This window comes from Brachyhypopomus gauderio, unplaced genomic scaffold (genome assembly GCF_052324685.1).
Source record: "Brachyhypopomus gauderio isolate BG-103 unplaced genomic scaffold, BGAUD_0.2 sc111, whole genome shotgun sequence".
Taxonomy (NCBI): domain Eukaryota; kingdom Metazoa; phylum Chordata; class Actinopteri; order Gymnotiformes; family Hypopomidae; genus Brachyhypopomus; species Brachyhypopomus gauderio.
Genome location: NW_027506932.1, coordinates 620,197 through 635,742, shown reverse-complemented (window position 1 = coordinate 635,742; position 15,546 = coordinate 620,197). Strand labels below are relative to the sequence as shown.

General features: G+C 41.7%; 6 non-coding genes across 6 annotated transcripts; all 6 read left to right on the top strand.

The window, feature by feature from the left end:
- The first annotated feature begins 169 nt into the window (after nt 1-169).
- On the top strand, nt 170-241 carry trnap-ugg (transfer RNA proline (anticodon UGG)). The gene has a single exon. It is a non-coding gene; the product is annotated as a tRNA-Pro (tRNA).
- A 7,283-nt stretch (nt 242-7,524) lies between these two features.
- On the top strand, nt 7,525-7,596 carry trnap-ugg (transfer RNA proline (anticodon UGG)). Its single transcript has one exon. It is a non-coding gene; the product is annotated as a tRNA-Pro (tRNA).
- Nucleotides 7,597-8,863: 1,267 nt separating this feature from the next.
- Nucleotides 8,864-8,935, top strand: trnap-ugg (transfer RNA proline (anticodon UGG)). The gene has a single exon. It is a non-coding gene; the product is annotated as a tRNA-Pro (tRNA).
- Nucleotides 8,936-12,213: 3,278 nt separating this feature from the next.
- On the top strand, nt 12,214-12,285 carry trnap-ugg (transfer RNA proline (anticodon UGG)). Its single transcript has one exon. It is a non-coding gene; the product is annotated as a tRNA-Pro (tRNA).
- Nucleotides 12,286-13,560: 1,275 nt separating this feature from the next.
- trnap-ugg (transfer RNA proline (anticodon UGG)) lies at nt 13,561-13,632 on the top strand. Its single transcript has one exon. It is a non-coding gene; the product is annotated as a tRNA-Pro (tRNA).
- Nucleotides 13,633-14,899: 1,267 nt separating this feature from the next.
- trnap-ugg (transfer RNA proline (anticodon UGG)) lies at nt 14,900-14,971 on the top strand. The gene has a single exon. It is a non-coding gene; the product is annotated as a tRNA-Pro (tRNA).
- The last annotated feature ends 575 nt before the right edge of the window (nt 14,972-15,546 follow it).

Sequence of the window (15,546 nt, the reverse complement as noted above, 5' to 3'; positions counted from 1 at the left end):
AATTGTGTTACTGTCTTTTCAGCCCAAATGCCAACTGATTTGTGCATAAGGGCTTGATACATTCATGTGTGTAGTCAAGACTGAGACTGTGCACTAGGCAAAAGAGCCAAAAAAAGCCAAAATAAACGCCTCAAAAGGCCAAAATAAGAAAGCAAATACGGAACTATTAGGCTCGTTGGTCTAGGCGTATGATTCTCGCTTTGGGTGCGAGAGGTCCCGGGTTCAAATCCCGGACGAGCCCTTTATATGTTATTTGACTAAAACTATGTACAGTGCTCTACTTTACTGCATTGTTGTGACATCTGCATCTAAGACATGTCAACATTAAAATAGACCATTTCTGAATGGCAAAGCAACTTTTTGGACTACAGCTTCGGTTATTGTTTAGAAGCAAGAGATCCCTGGCCCTTTTTTGGGTTAAATTGCCAGCCAAGCCTACATTGACAACAAAAATGTGGATGCTCTGGTAGCTATTACACTAGCGATACCTTTCACTAAGTGAATCGCAACTGCAGACGAGTGAGGGTGAATAAATAATTTGCTGTTAAGCCAGTGTCCACAGAGCATAGATCTAGCACATCTGGCTCTTACATTAGCATGACAAGCCGCGACTGTATTTTCCCTAGCACGTGTGGTACATTACGTTTTCAAGTACAGTCTTCAGGAGTTGAATTGTGTTACTGTCTTTTCAGCCCAAATGCCAACTGATTTGTGCATAAAAGCGTGATACATAGATGTGTGTAGTCAAGACTGAGAATGTGCACTAGGCAAAAGAGCCAAAAAAGCCTAAACAAACGCCTCAAAAGGCCAAAATAAGAAATCAAATGTTGAACTAGTAGGCTCGTTGGTCTAGTCGTATGATTCTCGCTTCGGGTGTGAGAGGTCCTGGGTTCAAATCCCGGACAAGCCCTTTATATGTTATTTGACTAAAATTATGTACAGTGCTCTTCTTTACTGCATTGTTGTGACATCTGCTTCTAAGACATGTCAACGTTTAAACAGACCGTTTCTGAATGGCAAAGCAGCTTGTTGGACTACATCTTCAGTTATTCTGTTATTGTTTAGAAGCGAGAGATCCCTGGCCCTTTTTTGGGTTAAATTGCCAGCCAAGCCTACATTGACAACAAAAATGTGGATGCTCTGGTAGCTATTACAATAGCGATACCTGTCACGAAGTGAATCGCAACTGCAGACGAGTGAGGGTGAATAAATAATTTGCTGTTAAGCCAGTGTCCACAGAGCATAGATCTAGCACATCTGGCTCTTACATTAGCATGACAAGCCGGGACTGTATTTTCCCTAGCACGTGTGGTACATTACGCTTTCAAGTACAGTCTCCAGGAGTTGAATTGTGTTACTGTCTTTTTAGCCCAAATACCAACTGATTTGTGCATAAGGGCTTGATACATTCATGTGTGTAGTCAAGACTGAGACTGTGCACTAGGCAAAAGAGCCAAAAAAGCCAAAATAAACGCCTCAAAAGGACAAAAAAAGAAATCAAATGTTGAAATAGTAGGCTCGTTGGTCTAGTCGTATGATTCTCGCTTCGGGTGTGAGAGGTCCCGGGTTCAAATCCCGGAAGAGCCCTTTATATGTTATTTGACTAAAACTATGTACAGTGCTCTACTTTACTGCATTGTTGTGACATCTGCATCTAAGACATGTCAACATTAAAATAGACCATTTCTGAATGGCAAAGCAACTTTTTGGACTACAGCTTCGGTTATTGTTTAGAAGCAAGAGATCCCTGGCCCTTTTTTGGGTTAAATTGCCAGCCAAGCCTACATTGACAACAAAAATGTGGATGCTCTGGTAGCTATTACACTAGCGATACCTTTCACTAAGTGAATCGCAACTGCAGACGAGTGAGGGTGAATAAATAATTTGCTGTTAAGCCAGTGTCCACAGAGCATAGATCTAGCACATCTGGCTCTTACATTAGCATGACAAGCCGGGACTGTATTTTCCCTAGCACGTGTGGTACATTACGCTTTCAAGTACAGTCTCCAGGAGTTGAATTGTGTTACTGTCTTTTTAGCCCAAATACCAACTGATTTGTGCATAAGGGCTTGATACATTCATGTGTGTAGTCAAGACTGAGACTGTGCACTAGGCAAAAGAGCCAAAAAAGCCAAAATAAACGCCTCAAAAGGCCAAAATAAGAAAGCAAATCTCGAACTAGTAGGCTTTTTGGTCTAGGCGTATGATTCTCGCTTTGGGTGCGAGAGATCCCGGAAGAGCCCTTTATATGTTATTTGACTAAAACTATGTACAGTGCTCTACTTTACTGCATTGTTGTGACATCTGCATCTAAGATATGTCAACATTAAAATAGACCATTTCTGAATGGCAAAGCAACTTTTTGGACTACAGCTTCGGTTATTGTTTAGAAGCAAGAGATCCCTGGCCCTTTTTTGGGTTAAATTGCCAGCCAAGCCTACATTGACAACAAAAATGTGGATGCTCTGGTAGCTATTACACTAGCGATACCTTTCACTAAGTGAATCGCAACTGCAGACGAGTGAGGGTGAATAAATAATTTGCTGTTAAGCCAGTGTCCACAGAGCATAGATCTAGCACATCTGGCTCTTACGTTAGCATGACAAGCCGGGACTGTATTTTCCCTAGCACGTGTGGTACATTACGTTTTCAAGTACAGTCTTCAGGAGTTGAATTGTGTTACTGTCTTTTCAGCCCAAATGACAACTGATTTGTGCATAAAAGCGTGATACATAGATGTGTGTAGTCAAGACTGAGAATGTGCACTAGGCAAAAGAGCCAAAAAAGCCTAAATAAACGCCTCAAAAGGCCAAAATAAGAAATCAAATCTTGAACTAGTAGGCTCGTTGGTCTAGTCGTATGATTCTCGCTTCGGGTGTGAGAGGTCCTGGGTTCAAATCCCGGACAAGCCCTTTATATGTTATTTGACTAAAATTATGTACAGTGCTCTTCTTTACTGCATTGTTGTGACATCTGCTTCTAAGACATGTCAACGTTTAAACAGACCGTTTCTGAATGGCAAAGCAGCTTGTTGGACTACATCTTCAGTTATTCTGTTATTGTTTAGAAGCGAGAGATCCCTGGCCCTTTTTTGGGTTAAATTGCCAGCCAAGCCTACATTGACAACAAAAATGTGGATGCTCTGGTAGCTATTACAATAGCGATACCTGTCACGAAGTGAATCGCAACTGCAGACGAGTGAGGGTGAATAAATAATTTGCTGTTAAGCCAGTGTCCACAGAGCATAGATCTAGCACATCTGGCTCTTACATTAGCATGACAAGACGGGACTGTATTTTCCCTAGCACGTGTGGTATATTACGTTTTCAAGTACAGTCTCCAGGAGTTGAATTGTGTTACTGTCTTTTCAGCCCAAATGCCAACTGATTTGTGCATAAGGGCTTGATACATTCATGTGTGTAGTCAAGACTGAGACTGTGCACTAAGCAAAAGAGCCAAAAAAAGCCAAAATAAACGCCTCAAAAGGCCAAAATAAGAAAGCAAATACGGAACTATTAGGCTCGTTGGTCTAGGCGTATGATTCTCGCTTCGGGTGTGAGAGGTCCCGGGTTCAAATCCCGGAAGAGCCCTTTATATGTTATTTGACTAAAACTATGTACAGTGCTCTACTTTACTGCATTGTTGTGACATCTGCATCTAAGACATGTCAACATTAAAATAGACCATTTCTGAATGGCAAAGCAACTTTTTGGACTACAGCTTCGGTTATTGTTTAGAAGCAAGAGATCCCTGGCCCTTTTTTGGGTTAAATTGCCAGCCAAGCCTACATTGACAACAAAAATGTGGATGCTCTGGTAGCTATTACACTAGCGATACCTTTCACTAAGTGAATCGCAACTGCAGACGAGTGAGGGTGAATAAATAATTTGCTGTTAAGCCAGTGTCCACAGAGCATAGATCTAGCACATCTGGCTCTTACATTAGCATGACAAGCCGGGACTGTATTTTCCCTAGCACGTGTGGTACATTACGCTTTCAAGTACAGTCTCCAGGAGTTGAATTGTGTTACTGTCTTTTTAGCCCAAATACCAACTGATTTGTGCATAAGGGCTTGATACATTCATGTGTGTAGTCAAGACTGAGACTGTGCACTAGGCAAAAGAGCCAAAAAAGCCAAAATAAACGCCTCAAAAGGCCAAAATAAGAAAGCAAATCTCGAACTAGTAGGCTTTTTGGTCTAGGCGTATGATTCTCGCTTTGGGTGCGAGAGATCCCGGAAGAGCCCTTTATATGTTATTTGACTAAAACTATGTACAGTGCTCTACTTTACTGCATTGTTGTGACATCTGCATCTAAGATATGTCAACATTAAAATAGACCATTTCTGAATGGCAAAGCAACTTTTTGGACTACAGCTTCGGTTATTGTTTAGAAGCAAGAGATCCCTGGCCCTTTTTTGGGTTAAATTGCCAGCCAAGCCTACATTGACAACAAAAATGTGGATGCTCTGGTAGCTATTACACTAGCGATACCTTTCACTAAGTGAATCGCAACTGCAGACGAGTGAGGGTGAATAAATAATTTGCTGTTAAGCCAGTGTCCACAGAGCATAGATCTAGCACATCTGGCTCTTACGTTAGCATGACAAGCCGGGACTGTATTTTCCCTAGCACGTGTGGTACATTACGTTTTCAAGTACAGTCTTCAGGAGTTGAATTGTGTTACTGTCTTTTCAGCCCAAATGACAACTGATTTGTGCATAAAAGCGTGATACATAGATGTGTGTAGTCAAGACTGAGAATGTGCACTAGGCAAAAGAGCCAAAAAAGCCTAAATAAACGCCTCAAAAGGCCAAAATAAGAAATCAAATCTTGAACTAGTAGGCTCGTTGGTCTAGTCGTATGATTCTCGCTTCGGGTGTGAGAGGTCCTGGGTTCAAATCCCGGACAAGCCCTTTATATGTTATTTGACTAAAATTATGTACAGTGCTCTTCTTTACTGCATTGTTGTGACATCTGCTTCTAAGACATGTCAACGTTTAAACAGACCGTTTCTGAATGGCAAAGCAGCTTGTTGGACTACATCTTCAGTTATTCTGTTATTGTTTAGAAGCGAGAGATCCCTGGCCCTTTTTTGGGTTAAATTGCCAGCCAAGCCTACATTGACAACAAAAATGTGGATGCTCTGGTAGCTATTACAATAGCGATACCTGTCACGAAGTGAATCGCAACTGCAGACGAGTGAGGGTGAATAAATAATTTGCTGTTAAGCCAGTGTCCACAGAGCATAGATCTAGCACATCTGGCTCTTACATTAGCATGACAAGACGGGACTGTATTTTCCCTAGCACGTGTGGTATATTACGTTTTCAAGTACAGTCTCCAGGAGTTGAATTGTGTTACTGTCTTTTCAGCCCAAATGCCAACTGATTTGTGCATAAGGGCTTGATACATTCATGTGTGTAGTCAAGACTGAGACTGTGCACTAAGCAAAAGAGCCAAAAAAAGCCAAAATAAACGCCTCAAAAGGCCAAAATAAGAAAGCAAATACGGAACTATTAGGCTCGTTGGTCTAGGCGTATGATTCTCGCTTCGGGTGTGAGAGGTCCCGGGTTCAAATCCCGGAAGAGCCCTTTATATGTTATTTGACTAAAACTATGTACAGTGCTCTACTTTACTGCATTGTTGTGACATCTGCATCTAAGACATGTCAACATTAAAATAGACCATTTCTGAATGGCAAAGCAACTTTTTGGACTACAGCTTCGGTTATTGTTTAGAAGCAAGAGATCCCTGGCCCTTTTTTGGGTTAAATTGCCAGCCAAGCCTACATTGACAACAAAAATGTGGATGCTCTGGTAGCTATTACACTAGCGATACCTTTCACTAAGTGAATCGCAACTGCAGACGAGTGAGGGTGAATAAATAATTTGCTGTTAAGCCAGTGTCCACAGAGCATAGATCTAGCACATCTGGCTCTTACATTAGCATGACAAGCCGGGACTGTATTTTCCCTAGCACGTGTGGTACATTACGCTTTCAAGTACAGTCTCCAGGAGTTGAATTGTGTTACTGTCTTTTTAGCCCAAATACCAACTGATTTGTGCATAAGGGCTTGATACATTCATGTGTGTAGTCAAGACTGAGACTGTGCACTAGGCAAAAGAGCCAAAAAAGCCAAAATAAACGCCTCAAAAGGCCAAAATAAGAAAGCAAATCTCGAACTAGTAGGCTTTTTGGTCTAGGCGTATGATTCTCGCTTTGGGTGCGAGAGATCCCGGAAGAGCCCTTTATATGTTATTTGACTAAAACTATGTACAGTGCTCTACTTTACTGCATTGTTGTGACATCTGCATCTAAGATATGTCAACATTAAAATAGACCATTTCTGAATGGCAAAGCAACTTTTTGGACTACAGCTTCGGTTATTGTTTAGAAGCAAGAGATCCCTGGCCCTTTTTTGGGTTAAATTGCCAGCCAAGCCTACATTGACAACAAAAATGTGGATGCTCTGGTAGCTATTACACTAGCGATACCTTTCACTAAGTGAATCGCAACTGCAGACGAGTGAGGGTGAATAAATAATTTGCTGTTAAGCCAGTGTCCACAGAGCATAGATCTAGCACATCTGGCTCTTACGTTAGCATGACAAGCCGGGACTGTATTTTCCCTAGCACGTGTGGTACATTACGTTTTCAAGTACAGTCTTCAGGAGTTGAATTGTGTTACTGTCTTTTCAGCCCAAATGACAACTGATTTGTGCATAAAAGCGTGATACATAGATGTGTGTAGTCAAGACTGAGAATGTGCACTAGGCAAAAGAGCCAAAAAAGCCTAAATAAACGCCTCAAAAGGCCAAAATAAGAAATCAAATCTTGAACTAGTAGGCTCGTTGGTCTAGTCGTATGATTCTCGCTTCGGGTGTGAGAGGTCCTGGGTTCAAATCCCGGACAAGCCCTTTATATGTTATTTGACTAAAATTATGTACAGTGCTCTTCTTTACTGCATTGTTGTGACATCTGCTTCTAAGACATGTCAACGTTTAAACAGACCGTTTCTGAATGGCAAAGCAGCTTGTTGGACTACATCTTCAGTTATTCTGTTATTGTTTAGAAGCGAGAGATCCCTGGCCCTTTTTTGGGTTAAATTGCCAGCCAAGCCTACATTGACAACAAAAATGTGGATGCTCTGGTAGCTATTACAATAGCGATACCTGTCACGAAGTGAATCGCAACTGCAGACGAGTGAGGGTGAATAAATAATTTGCTGTTAAGCCAGTGTCCACAGAGCATAGATCTAGCACATCTGGCTCTTACATTAGCATGACAAGACGGGACTGTATTTTCCCTAGCACGTGTGGTATATTACGTTTTCAAGTACAGTCTCCAGGAGTTGAATTGTGTTACTGTCTTTTCAGCCCAAATGCCAACTGATTTGTGCATAAGGGCTTGATACATTCATGTGTGTAGTCAAGACTGAGACTGTGCACTAAGCAAAAGAGCCAAAAAAAGCCAAAATAAACGCCTCAAAAGGCCAAAATAAGAAAGCAAATACGGAACTATTAGGCTCGTTGGTCTAGGCGTATGATTCTCGCTTTGGGTGCGAGAGGTCCCGGGTTCAAATCCCGGACGAGCCCTTTATATGTTATTTGACTAAAACTATGTACAGTGCTCTACTTTACTGCATTGTTGTGACATCTGCATCTAAGACATGTCAACATTAAAATAGACCATTTCTGAATGGCAAAGCAACTTTTTGGACTACAGCTTCGGTTATTGTTTAGAAGCAAGAGATCCCTGGCCCTTTTTTGGGTTAAATTGCCAGCCAAGCCTACATTGACAACAAAAATGTGGATGCTCTGGTAGCTATTACACTAGCGATACCTTTCACTAAGTGAATCGCAACTGCAGACGAGTGAGGGTGAATAAATAATTTGCTGTTAAGCCAGTGTCCACAGAGCATAGATCTAGCACATCTGGCTCTTACATTAGCATGACAAGCCGGGACTGTATTTTCCCTAGCACGTGTGGTACATTACGCTTTCAAGTACAGTCTCCAGGAGTTGAATTGTGTTACTGTCTTTTTAGCCCAAATACCAACTGATTTGTGCATAAGGGCTTGATACATTCATGTGTGTAGTCAAGACTGAGACTGTGCACTAGGCAAAAGAGCCAAAAAAGCCAAAATAAACGCCTCAAAAGGACAAAAAAAGAAATCAAATGTTGAAATAGTAGGCTCGTTGGTCTAGTCGTATGATTCTCGCTTCGGGTGTGAGAGGTCCCGGGTTCAAATCCCGGAAGAGCCCTTTATATGTTATTTGACTAAAACTATGTACAGTGCTCTACTTTACTGCATTGTTGTGACATCTGCATCTAAGACATGTCAACATTAAAATAGACCATTTCTGAATGGCAAAGCAACTTTTTGGACTACAGCTTCGGTTATTGTTTAGAAGCAAGAGATCCCTGGCCCTTTTTTGGGTTAAATTGCCAGCCAAGCCTACATTGACAACAAAAATGTGGATGCTCTGGTAGCTATTACAATAGCGATACCTGTCACGAAGTGAATCGCAACTGCAGACGAGTGAGGGTGAATAAATAATTTGCTGTTAAGCCAGTGTCCACAGAGCATAGATCTAGCACATCTGGCTCTTACATTAGCATGACAAGACGGGACTGTATTTTCCCTAGCACGTGTGGTATATTACGTTTTCAAGTACAGTCTCCAGGAGTTGAATTGTGTTACTGTCTTTTCAGCCCAAATGCCAACTGATTTGTGCATAAGGGCTTGATACATTCATGTGTGTAGTCAAGACTGAGACTGTGCACTAGGCAAAAGAGCCAAAAAAAGCCAAAATAAACGCCTCAAAAGGCCAAAATAAGAAAGCAAATGTTGAACTAGTAGGCTCGTTGGTCTAGGCGTATGATTCTCGCTTTGGGTGCGAGAGGTCCCGGGTTCAAATCCCGGACGAGCCCTTTATATGTTATTTGACTAAAACTATGTACAGTGCTCTACTTTACTGCATTGTTGTGACATCTGCATCTAAGACATGTCAACATTAAAATAGACCATTTCTGAATGGCAAAGCAACTTTTTGGACTACAGCTTCGGTTATTGTTTAGAAGCAAGAGATCCCTGGCCCTTTTTTGGGTTAAATTGCCAGCCAAGCCTACATTGACAACAAAAATGTGGATGCTCTGGTAGCTATTACACTAGCGATACCTTTCACTAAGTGAATCGCAACTGCAGACGAGTGAGGGTGAATAAATAATTTGCTGTTAAGCCAGTGTCCACAGAGCATAGATCTAGCACATCTGGCTCTTACATTAGCATGACAAGCCGCGACTGTATTTTCCCTAGCACGTGTGGTACATTACGTTTTCAAGTACAGTCTTCAGGAGTTGAATTGTGTTACTGTCTTTTCAGCCCAAATGCCAACTGATTTGTGCATAAAAGCGTGATACATAGATGTGTGTAGTCAAGACTGAGAATGTGCACTAGGCAAAAGAGCCAAAAAAGCCTAAACAAACGCCTCAAAAGGCCAAAATAAGAAATCAAATGTTGAACTAGTAGGCTCGTTGGTCTAGTCGTATGATTCTCGCTTCGGGTGTGAGAGGTCCTGGGTTCAAATCCCGGACAAGCCCTTTATATGTTATTTGACTAAAATTATGTACAGTGCTCTTCTTTACTGCATTGTTGTGACATCTGCTTCTAAGACATGTCAACGTTTAAACAGACCGTTTCTGAATGGCAAAGCAGCTTGTTGGACTACATCTTCAGTTATTCTGTTATTGTTTAGAAGCGAGAGATCCCTGGCCCTTTTTTGGGTTAAATTGCCAGCCAAGCCTACATTGACAACAAAAATGTGGATGCTCTGGTAGCTATTACAATAGCCATACCTGTCACGAAGTGAATCGCAACTGCAGACGAGTGAGGGTGAATAAATAATTTGCTGTTAAGCCAGTGTCCACAGAGCATAGATCTAGCACATCTGGCTCTTACATTAGCATGACAAGACGGGACTGTATTTTCCCTAGCACGTGTGGTATATTACGTTTTCAAGTACAGTCTCCAGGAGTTGAATTGTGTTACTGTCTTTTCAGCCCAAATGCCAACTGATTTGTGCATAAGGGCTTGATACATTCATGTGTGTAGTCAAGACTGAGACTGTGCACTAGGCAAAAGAGCCAAAAAAAGCCAAAATAAACGCCTCAAAAGGCCAAAATAAGAAAGCAAATACGGAACTAGTAGGCTCGTTGGTCTAGGCGTATGATTCTGGCTTTGGGTGCGAGAGGTCCCGTGTTCAAATCCCGGACGAGCCCTTTATATGTTATTTGACTAAAACTATGTACAGTGCTCTACTTTACTGCATTGTTGTGACATCTGCATCTAAGACATGTCAACAATAAAATAGACCATTTCTGAATGGCAAAGCAACTTTTTGGACTACAGCTTCGGTTATTGTTTAGAAGCAAGAGATCCCTGGCCCTTTTTTGGGTTAAATTGCCAGCCAAGCCTACATTGACAACAAAAATGTGGATGCTCTGGTAGCTATTACACTAGCGATACCTTTCACTAAGTGAATCGCAACTGCAGACGAGTGAGGGTGAATAAATAATTTGCTGTTAAGCCAGTGTCCACAGAGCATAGATCTAGCACATCTGGCTCTTACATTAGCATGACAAGCCGGGACTGTATTTTCCCTAGCACGTGTGGTACATTACGCTTTCAAGTACAGTCTCCAGGAGTTGAATTGTGTTACTGTCTTTTTAGCCCAAATACCAACTGATTTGTGCATAAGGGCTTGATACATTCATGTGTGTAGTCAAGACTGAGACTGTGCACTAGGCAAAAGAGCCAAAAAAGCCAAAATAAACGCCTCAAAAGGCCAAAATAAGAAAGCAAATCTCGAACTAGTAGGCTTTTTGGTCTAGGCGTATGATTCTCGCTTTGGGTGCGAGAGATCCCGGAAGAGCCCTTTATATGTTATTTGACTAAAACTATGTACAGTGCTCTACTTTACTGCATTGTTGTGACATCTGCATCTAAGATATGTCAACATTAAAATAGACCATTTCTGAATGGCAAAGCAACTTTTTGGACTACAGCTTCGGTTATTGTTTAGAAGCAAGAGATCCCTGGCCCTTTTTTGGGTTAAATTGCCAGCCAAGCCTACATTGACAACAAAAATGTGGATGCTCTGGTAGCTATTACACTAGCGATACCTTTCACTAAGTGAATCGCAACTGCAGACGAGTGAGGGTGAATAAATAATTTGCTGTTAAGCCAGTGTCCACAGAGCATAGATCTAGCACATCTGGCTCTTACGTTAGCATGACAAGCCGGGACTGTATTTTCCCTAGCACGTGTGGTACATTACGTTTTCAAGTACAGTCTTCAGGAGTTGAATTGTGTTACTGTCTTTTCAGCCCAAATGACAACTGATTTGTGCATAAAAGCGTGATACATAGATGTGTGTAGTCAAGACTGAGAATGTGCACTAGGCAAAAGAGCCAAAAAAGCCTAAATAAACGCCTCAAAAGGCCAAAATAAGAAATCAAATCTTGAACTAGTAGGCTCGTTGGTCTAGTCGTATGATTCTTGCTTCGGGTGTGAGAGGTCCTGGGTTCAAATCCCGGACAAGCCCTTTATATGTTATTTGACTAAAATTATGTACAGTGCTCTTCTTTACTGCATTGTTGTGACATCTGCTTCTAAGACATGTCAACGTTTAAACAGACCGTTTCTGAATGGCAAAGCAGCTTGTTGGACTACATCTTCAGTTATTCTGTTATTGTTTAGAAGCGAGAGATCCCTGGCCCTTTTTTGGGTTAAATTGCCAGCCAAGCCTACATTGACAACAAAAATGTGGATGCTCTGGTAGCTATTACAATAGCGATACCTGTCACGAAGTGAATCGCAACTGCAGACGAGTGAGGGTGAATAAATAATTTGCTGTTAAGCCAGTGTCCACAGAGCATAGATCTAGCACATCTGGCTCTTACATTAGCATGACAAGACGGGACTGTATTTTCCCTAGCACGTGTGGTATATTACGTTTTCAAGTACAGTCTCCAGGAGTTGAATTGTGTTACTGTCTTTTCAGCCCAAATGCCAACTGATTTGTGCATAAGGGCTTGATACATTCATGTGTGTAGTCAAGACTGAGACTGTGCACTAGGCAAAAGAGCCAAAAAAAGCCAAAATAAACGCCTCAAAAGGCCAAAATAAGAAAGCAAATACGGAACTATTAGGCTCGTTGGTCTAGGCGTATGATTCTCGCTTTGGGTGCGAGAGGTCCCGGGTTCAAATCCCGGACGAGCCCTTTATATGTTATTTGACTAAAACTATGTACAGTGCTCTACTTTACTGCATTGTTGTGACATCTGCATCTAAGACATGTCAACATTAAAATAGACCATTTCTGAATGGCAAAGCAACTTTTTGGACTACAGCTTCGGTTATTGTTTAGAAGCAAGAGATCCCTGGCCCTTTTTTGGGTTAAATTGCCAGCCAAGCCTACATTGACAACAAAAATGTGGATGCTCTGGTAGCTATTACACTAGCGATACCTTTCACTAAGTGAATCGCAACTGCAGACGAGTGAGGGTGAATAAATAATTTGCTGTTAAGCCAGTGTCCACAGAGCATAGATCTAGCACATCTGGCTCTTACATTAGCATGACAAGCCGCGACTGTATTTTCCCTAGCACGTGTGGTACATTACGTTTTCAAGTACAGTCTTCAGGAGTTGAATTGTGTTACTGTCTTTTCAGCCCAAATGCCAACTGATTTGTGCATAAAAGCGTGATACATAGATGTGTGTAGTCAAGACTGAGAATGTGCACTAGGCAAAAGAGCCAAAAAAGCCTAAACAAACGCCTCAAAAGGCCAAAATAAGAAATCAAATGTTGAACTAGTAGGCTCGTTGGTCTAGTCGTATGATTCTCGCTTCGGGTGTGAGAGGTCCTGGGTTCAAATCCCGGACAAGCCCTTTATATGTTATTTGACTAAAATTATGTACAGTGCTCTTCTTTACTGCATTGTTGTGACATCTGCTTCTAAGACATGTCAACGTTTAAACAGACCGTTTCTGAATGGCAAAGCAGCTTGTTGGACTACATCTTCAGTTATTCTGTTATTGTTTAGAAGCGAGAGATCCCTGGCCCTTTTTTGGGTTAAATTGCCAGCCAAGCCTACATTGACAACAAAAATGTGGATGCTCTGGTAGCTATTACAATAGCGATACCTGTCACGAAGTGAATCGCAACTGCAGACGAGTGAGGGTGAATAAATAATTTGCTGTTAAGCCAGTGTCCACAGAGCATAGATCTAGCACATCTGGCTCTTACATTAGCATGACAAGACGGGACTGTATTTTCCCTAGCACGTGTGGTATATTACGTTTTCAAGTACAGTCTCCAGGAGTTGAATTGTGTTACTGTCTTTTCAGCCCAAATGCCAACTGATTTGTGCATAAGGGCTTGATACATTCATGTGTGTAGTCAAGACTGAGACTGTGCACTAGGCAAAAGAGCCAAAAAAAGCCAAAATAAACGCCTCAAAAGGCCAAAATAAGAAAGCAAATACGGAACTATTAGGCTCGTTGGTCTAGGCGTATGATTCTCGCTTTGGGTGCGAGAGGTCCCGGGTTCAAATCCCGGACGAGCCCTTTATATGTTATTTGACTAAAACTATGTACAGTGCTCTACTTTACTGCATTGTTGTGACATCTGCATCTAAGACATGTCAACATTAAAATAGACCATTTCTGAATGGCAAAGCAACTTTTTGGACTACAGCTTCGGTTATTGTTTAGAAGCAAGAGATCCCTGGCCCTTTTTTGGGTTAAATTGCCAGCCAAGCCTACATTGACAACAAAAATGTGGATGCTCTGGTAGCTATTACACTAGCGATACCTTTCACTAAGTGAATCGCAACTGCAGACGAGTGAGGGTGAATAAATAATTTGCTGTTAAGCCAGTGTCCACAGAGCATAGATCTAGCACATCTGGCTCTTACATTAGCATGACAAGCCGGGACTGTATTTTCCCTAGCACGTGTGGTACATTACGCTTTCAAGTACAGTCTCCAGGAGTTGAATTGTGTTACTGTCTTTTTAGCCCAAATACCAACTGATTTGTGCATAAGGGCTTGATACATTCATGTGTGTAGTCAAGACTGAGACTGTGCACTAGGCAAAAGAGCCAAAAAAGCCAAAATAAACGCCTCAAAAGGACAAAAAAAGAAATCAAATGTTGAACTAGTAGGCTCGTTGGTCTAGTCGTATGATTCTCGCTTCGGGTGTGAGAGGTCCCGGGTTCAAATCCCGGAAGAGCCCTTTATATGTTATTTGACTAAAACTATGTACAGTGCTCTACTTTACTGCATTGTTGTGACATCTGCATCTAAGACATGTCAACATTAAAATAGACCATTTCTGAATGGCAAAGCAACTTTTTGGACTACAGCTTCGGTTATTGTTTAGAAGCAAGTGATCCCTGGCCCTTTTTTGGGTTAAATTGCCAGCCAAGCCTACATTGACAACAAAAATGTGGATGCTCTGGTAGCTATTACAATAGCGATACCTGTCACGAAGTGAATCGCAACTGCAGACGAGTGAGGGTGAATAAATAATTTGCTGTTAAGCCAGTGTCCACAGAGCATAGATCTAGCACATCTGGCTCTTACATTAGCATGACAAGACGGGACTGTATTTTCCCTAGCACGTGTGGTATATTACGTTTTCAAGTACAGTCTCCAGGAGTTGAATTGTGTTACTGTCTTTTCAGCCCAAATGCCAACTGATTTGTGCATAAGGGCTTGATACATTCATGTGTGTAGTCAAGACTGAGACTGTGCACTAGGCAAAAGAGCCAAAAAAAGCCAAAATAAACGCCTCAAAAGGCCAAAATAAGAAAGCAAATGTTGAACTAGTAGGCTCGTTGGTCTAGGCGTATGATTCTCGCTTTGGGTGCGAGAGGTCCCGGGTTCAAATCCCGGACGAGCCCTTTAGATGTTATTTGACTAAAACTATGTACAGTGCTCTACTTTACTGCATTGTTGTGACATCTGCATCTAAGACATGTCAACATTAAAATAGACCATTTCTGAATGGCAAAGCAACTTTTTGGACTACAGCTTCGGTTATTGTTTAGAAGCAAGAGATCCCTGGCCCTTTTTTGGGTTAAATTGCCAGCCAAGCCTACATTGACAACAAAAATGTGGATGCTCTGGTAGCTATTACACTAGCGATACCTTTCACTAAGTGAATCGCAACTGCAGACGAGTGAGGGTGAATAAATAATTTGCTGTTAAGCCAGTGTCCACAGAGCATAGATCTAGCACATCTGGCTCTTACATTAGCATGACAAGCCGGGACTGTATTTTCCCTAGCACGTGTGGTACATTACGCTTTCAAGTACAGTCTCCAGGAGTTGAATTGTGTTACTGTCTTTTTAGCCCAAATACCAACTGATTTGTGCATAAGGGCTTGATACATTCATGTGTGTAGTCAAGACTGAGACTGTGCACTAGGCAAAAGAGCCAAAAAAGCCAAAATAAACGCCTCAAAAGGACAAAAAAA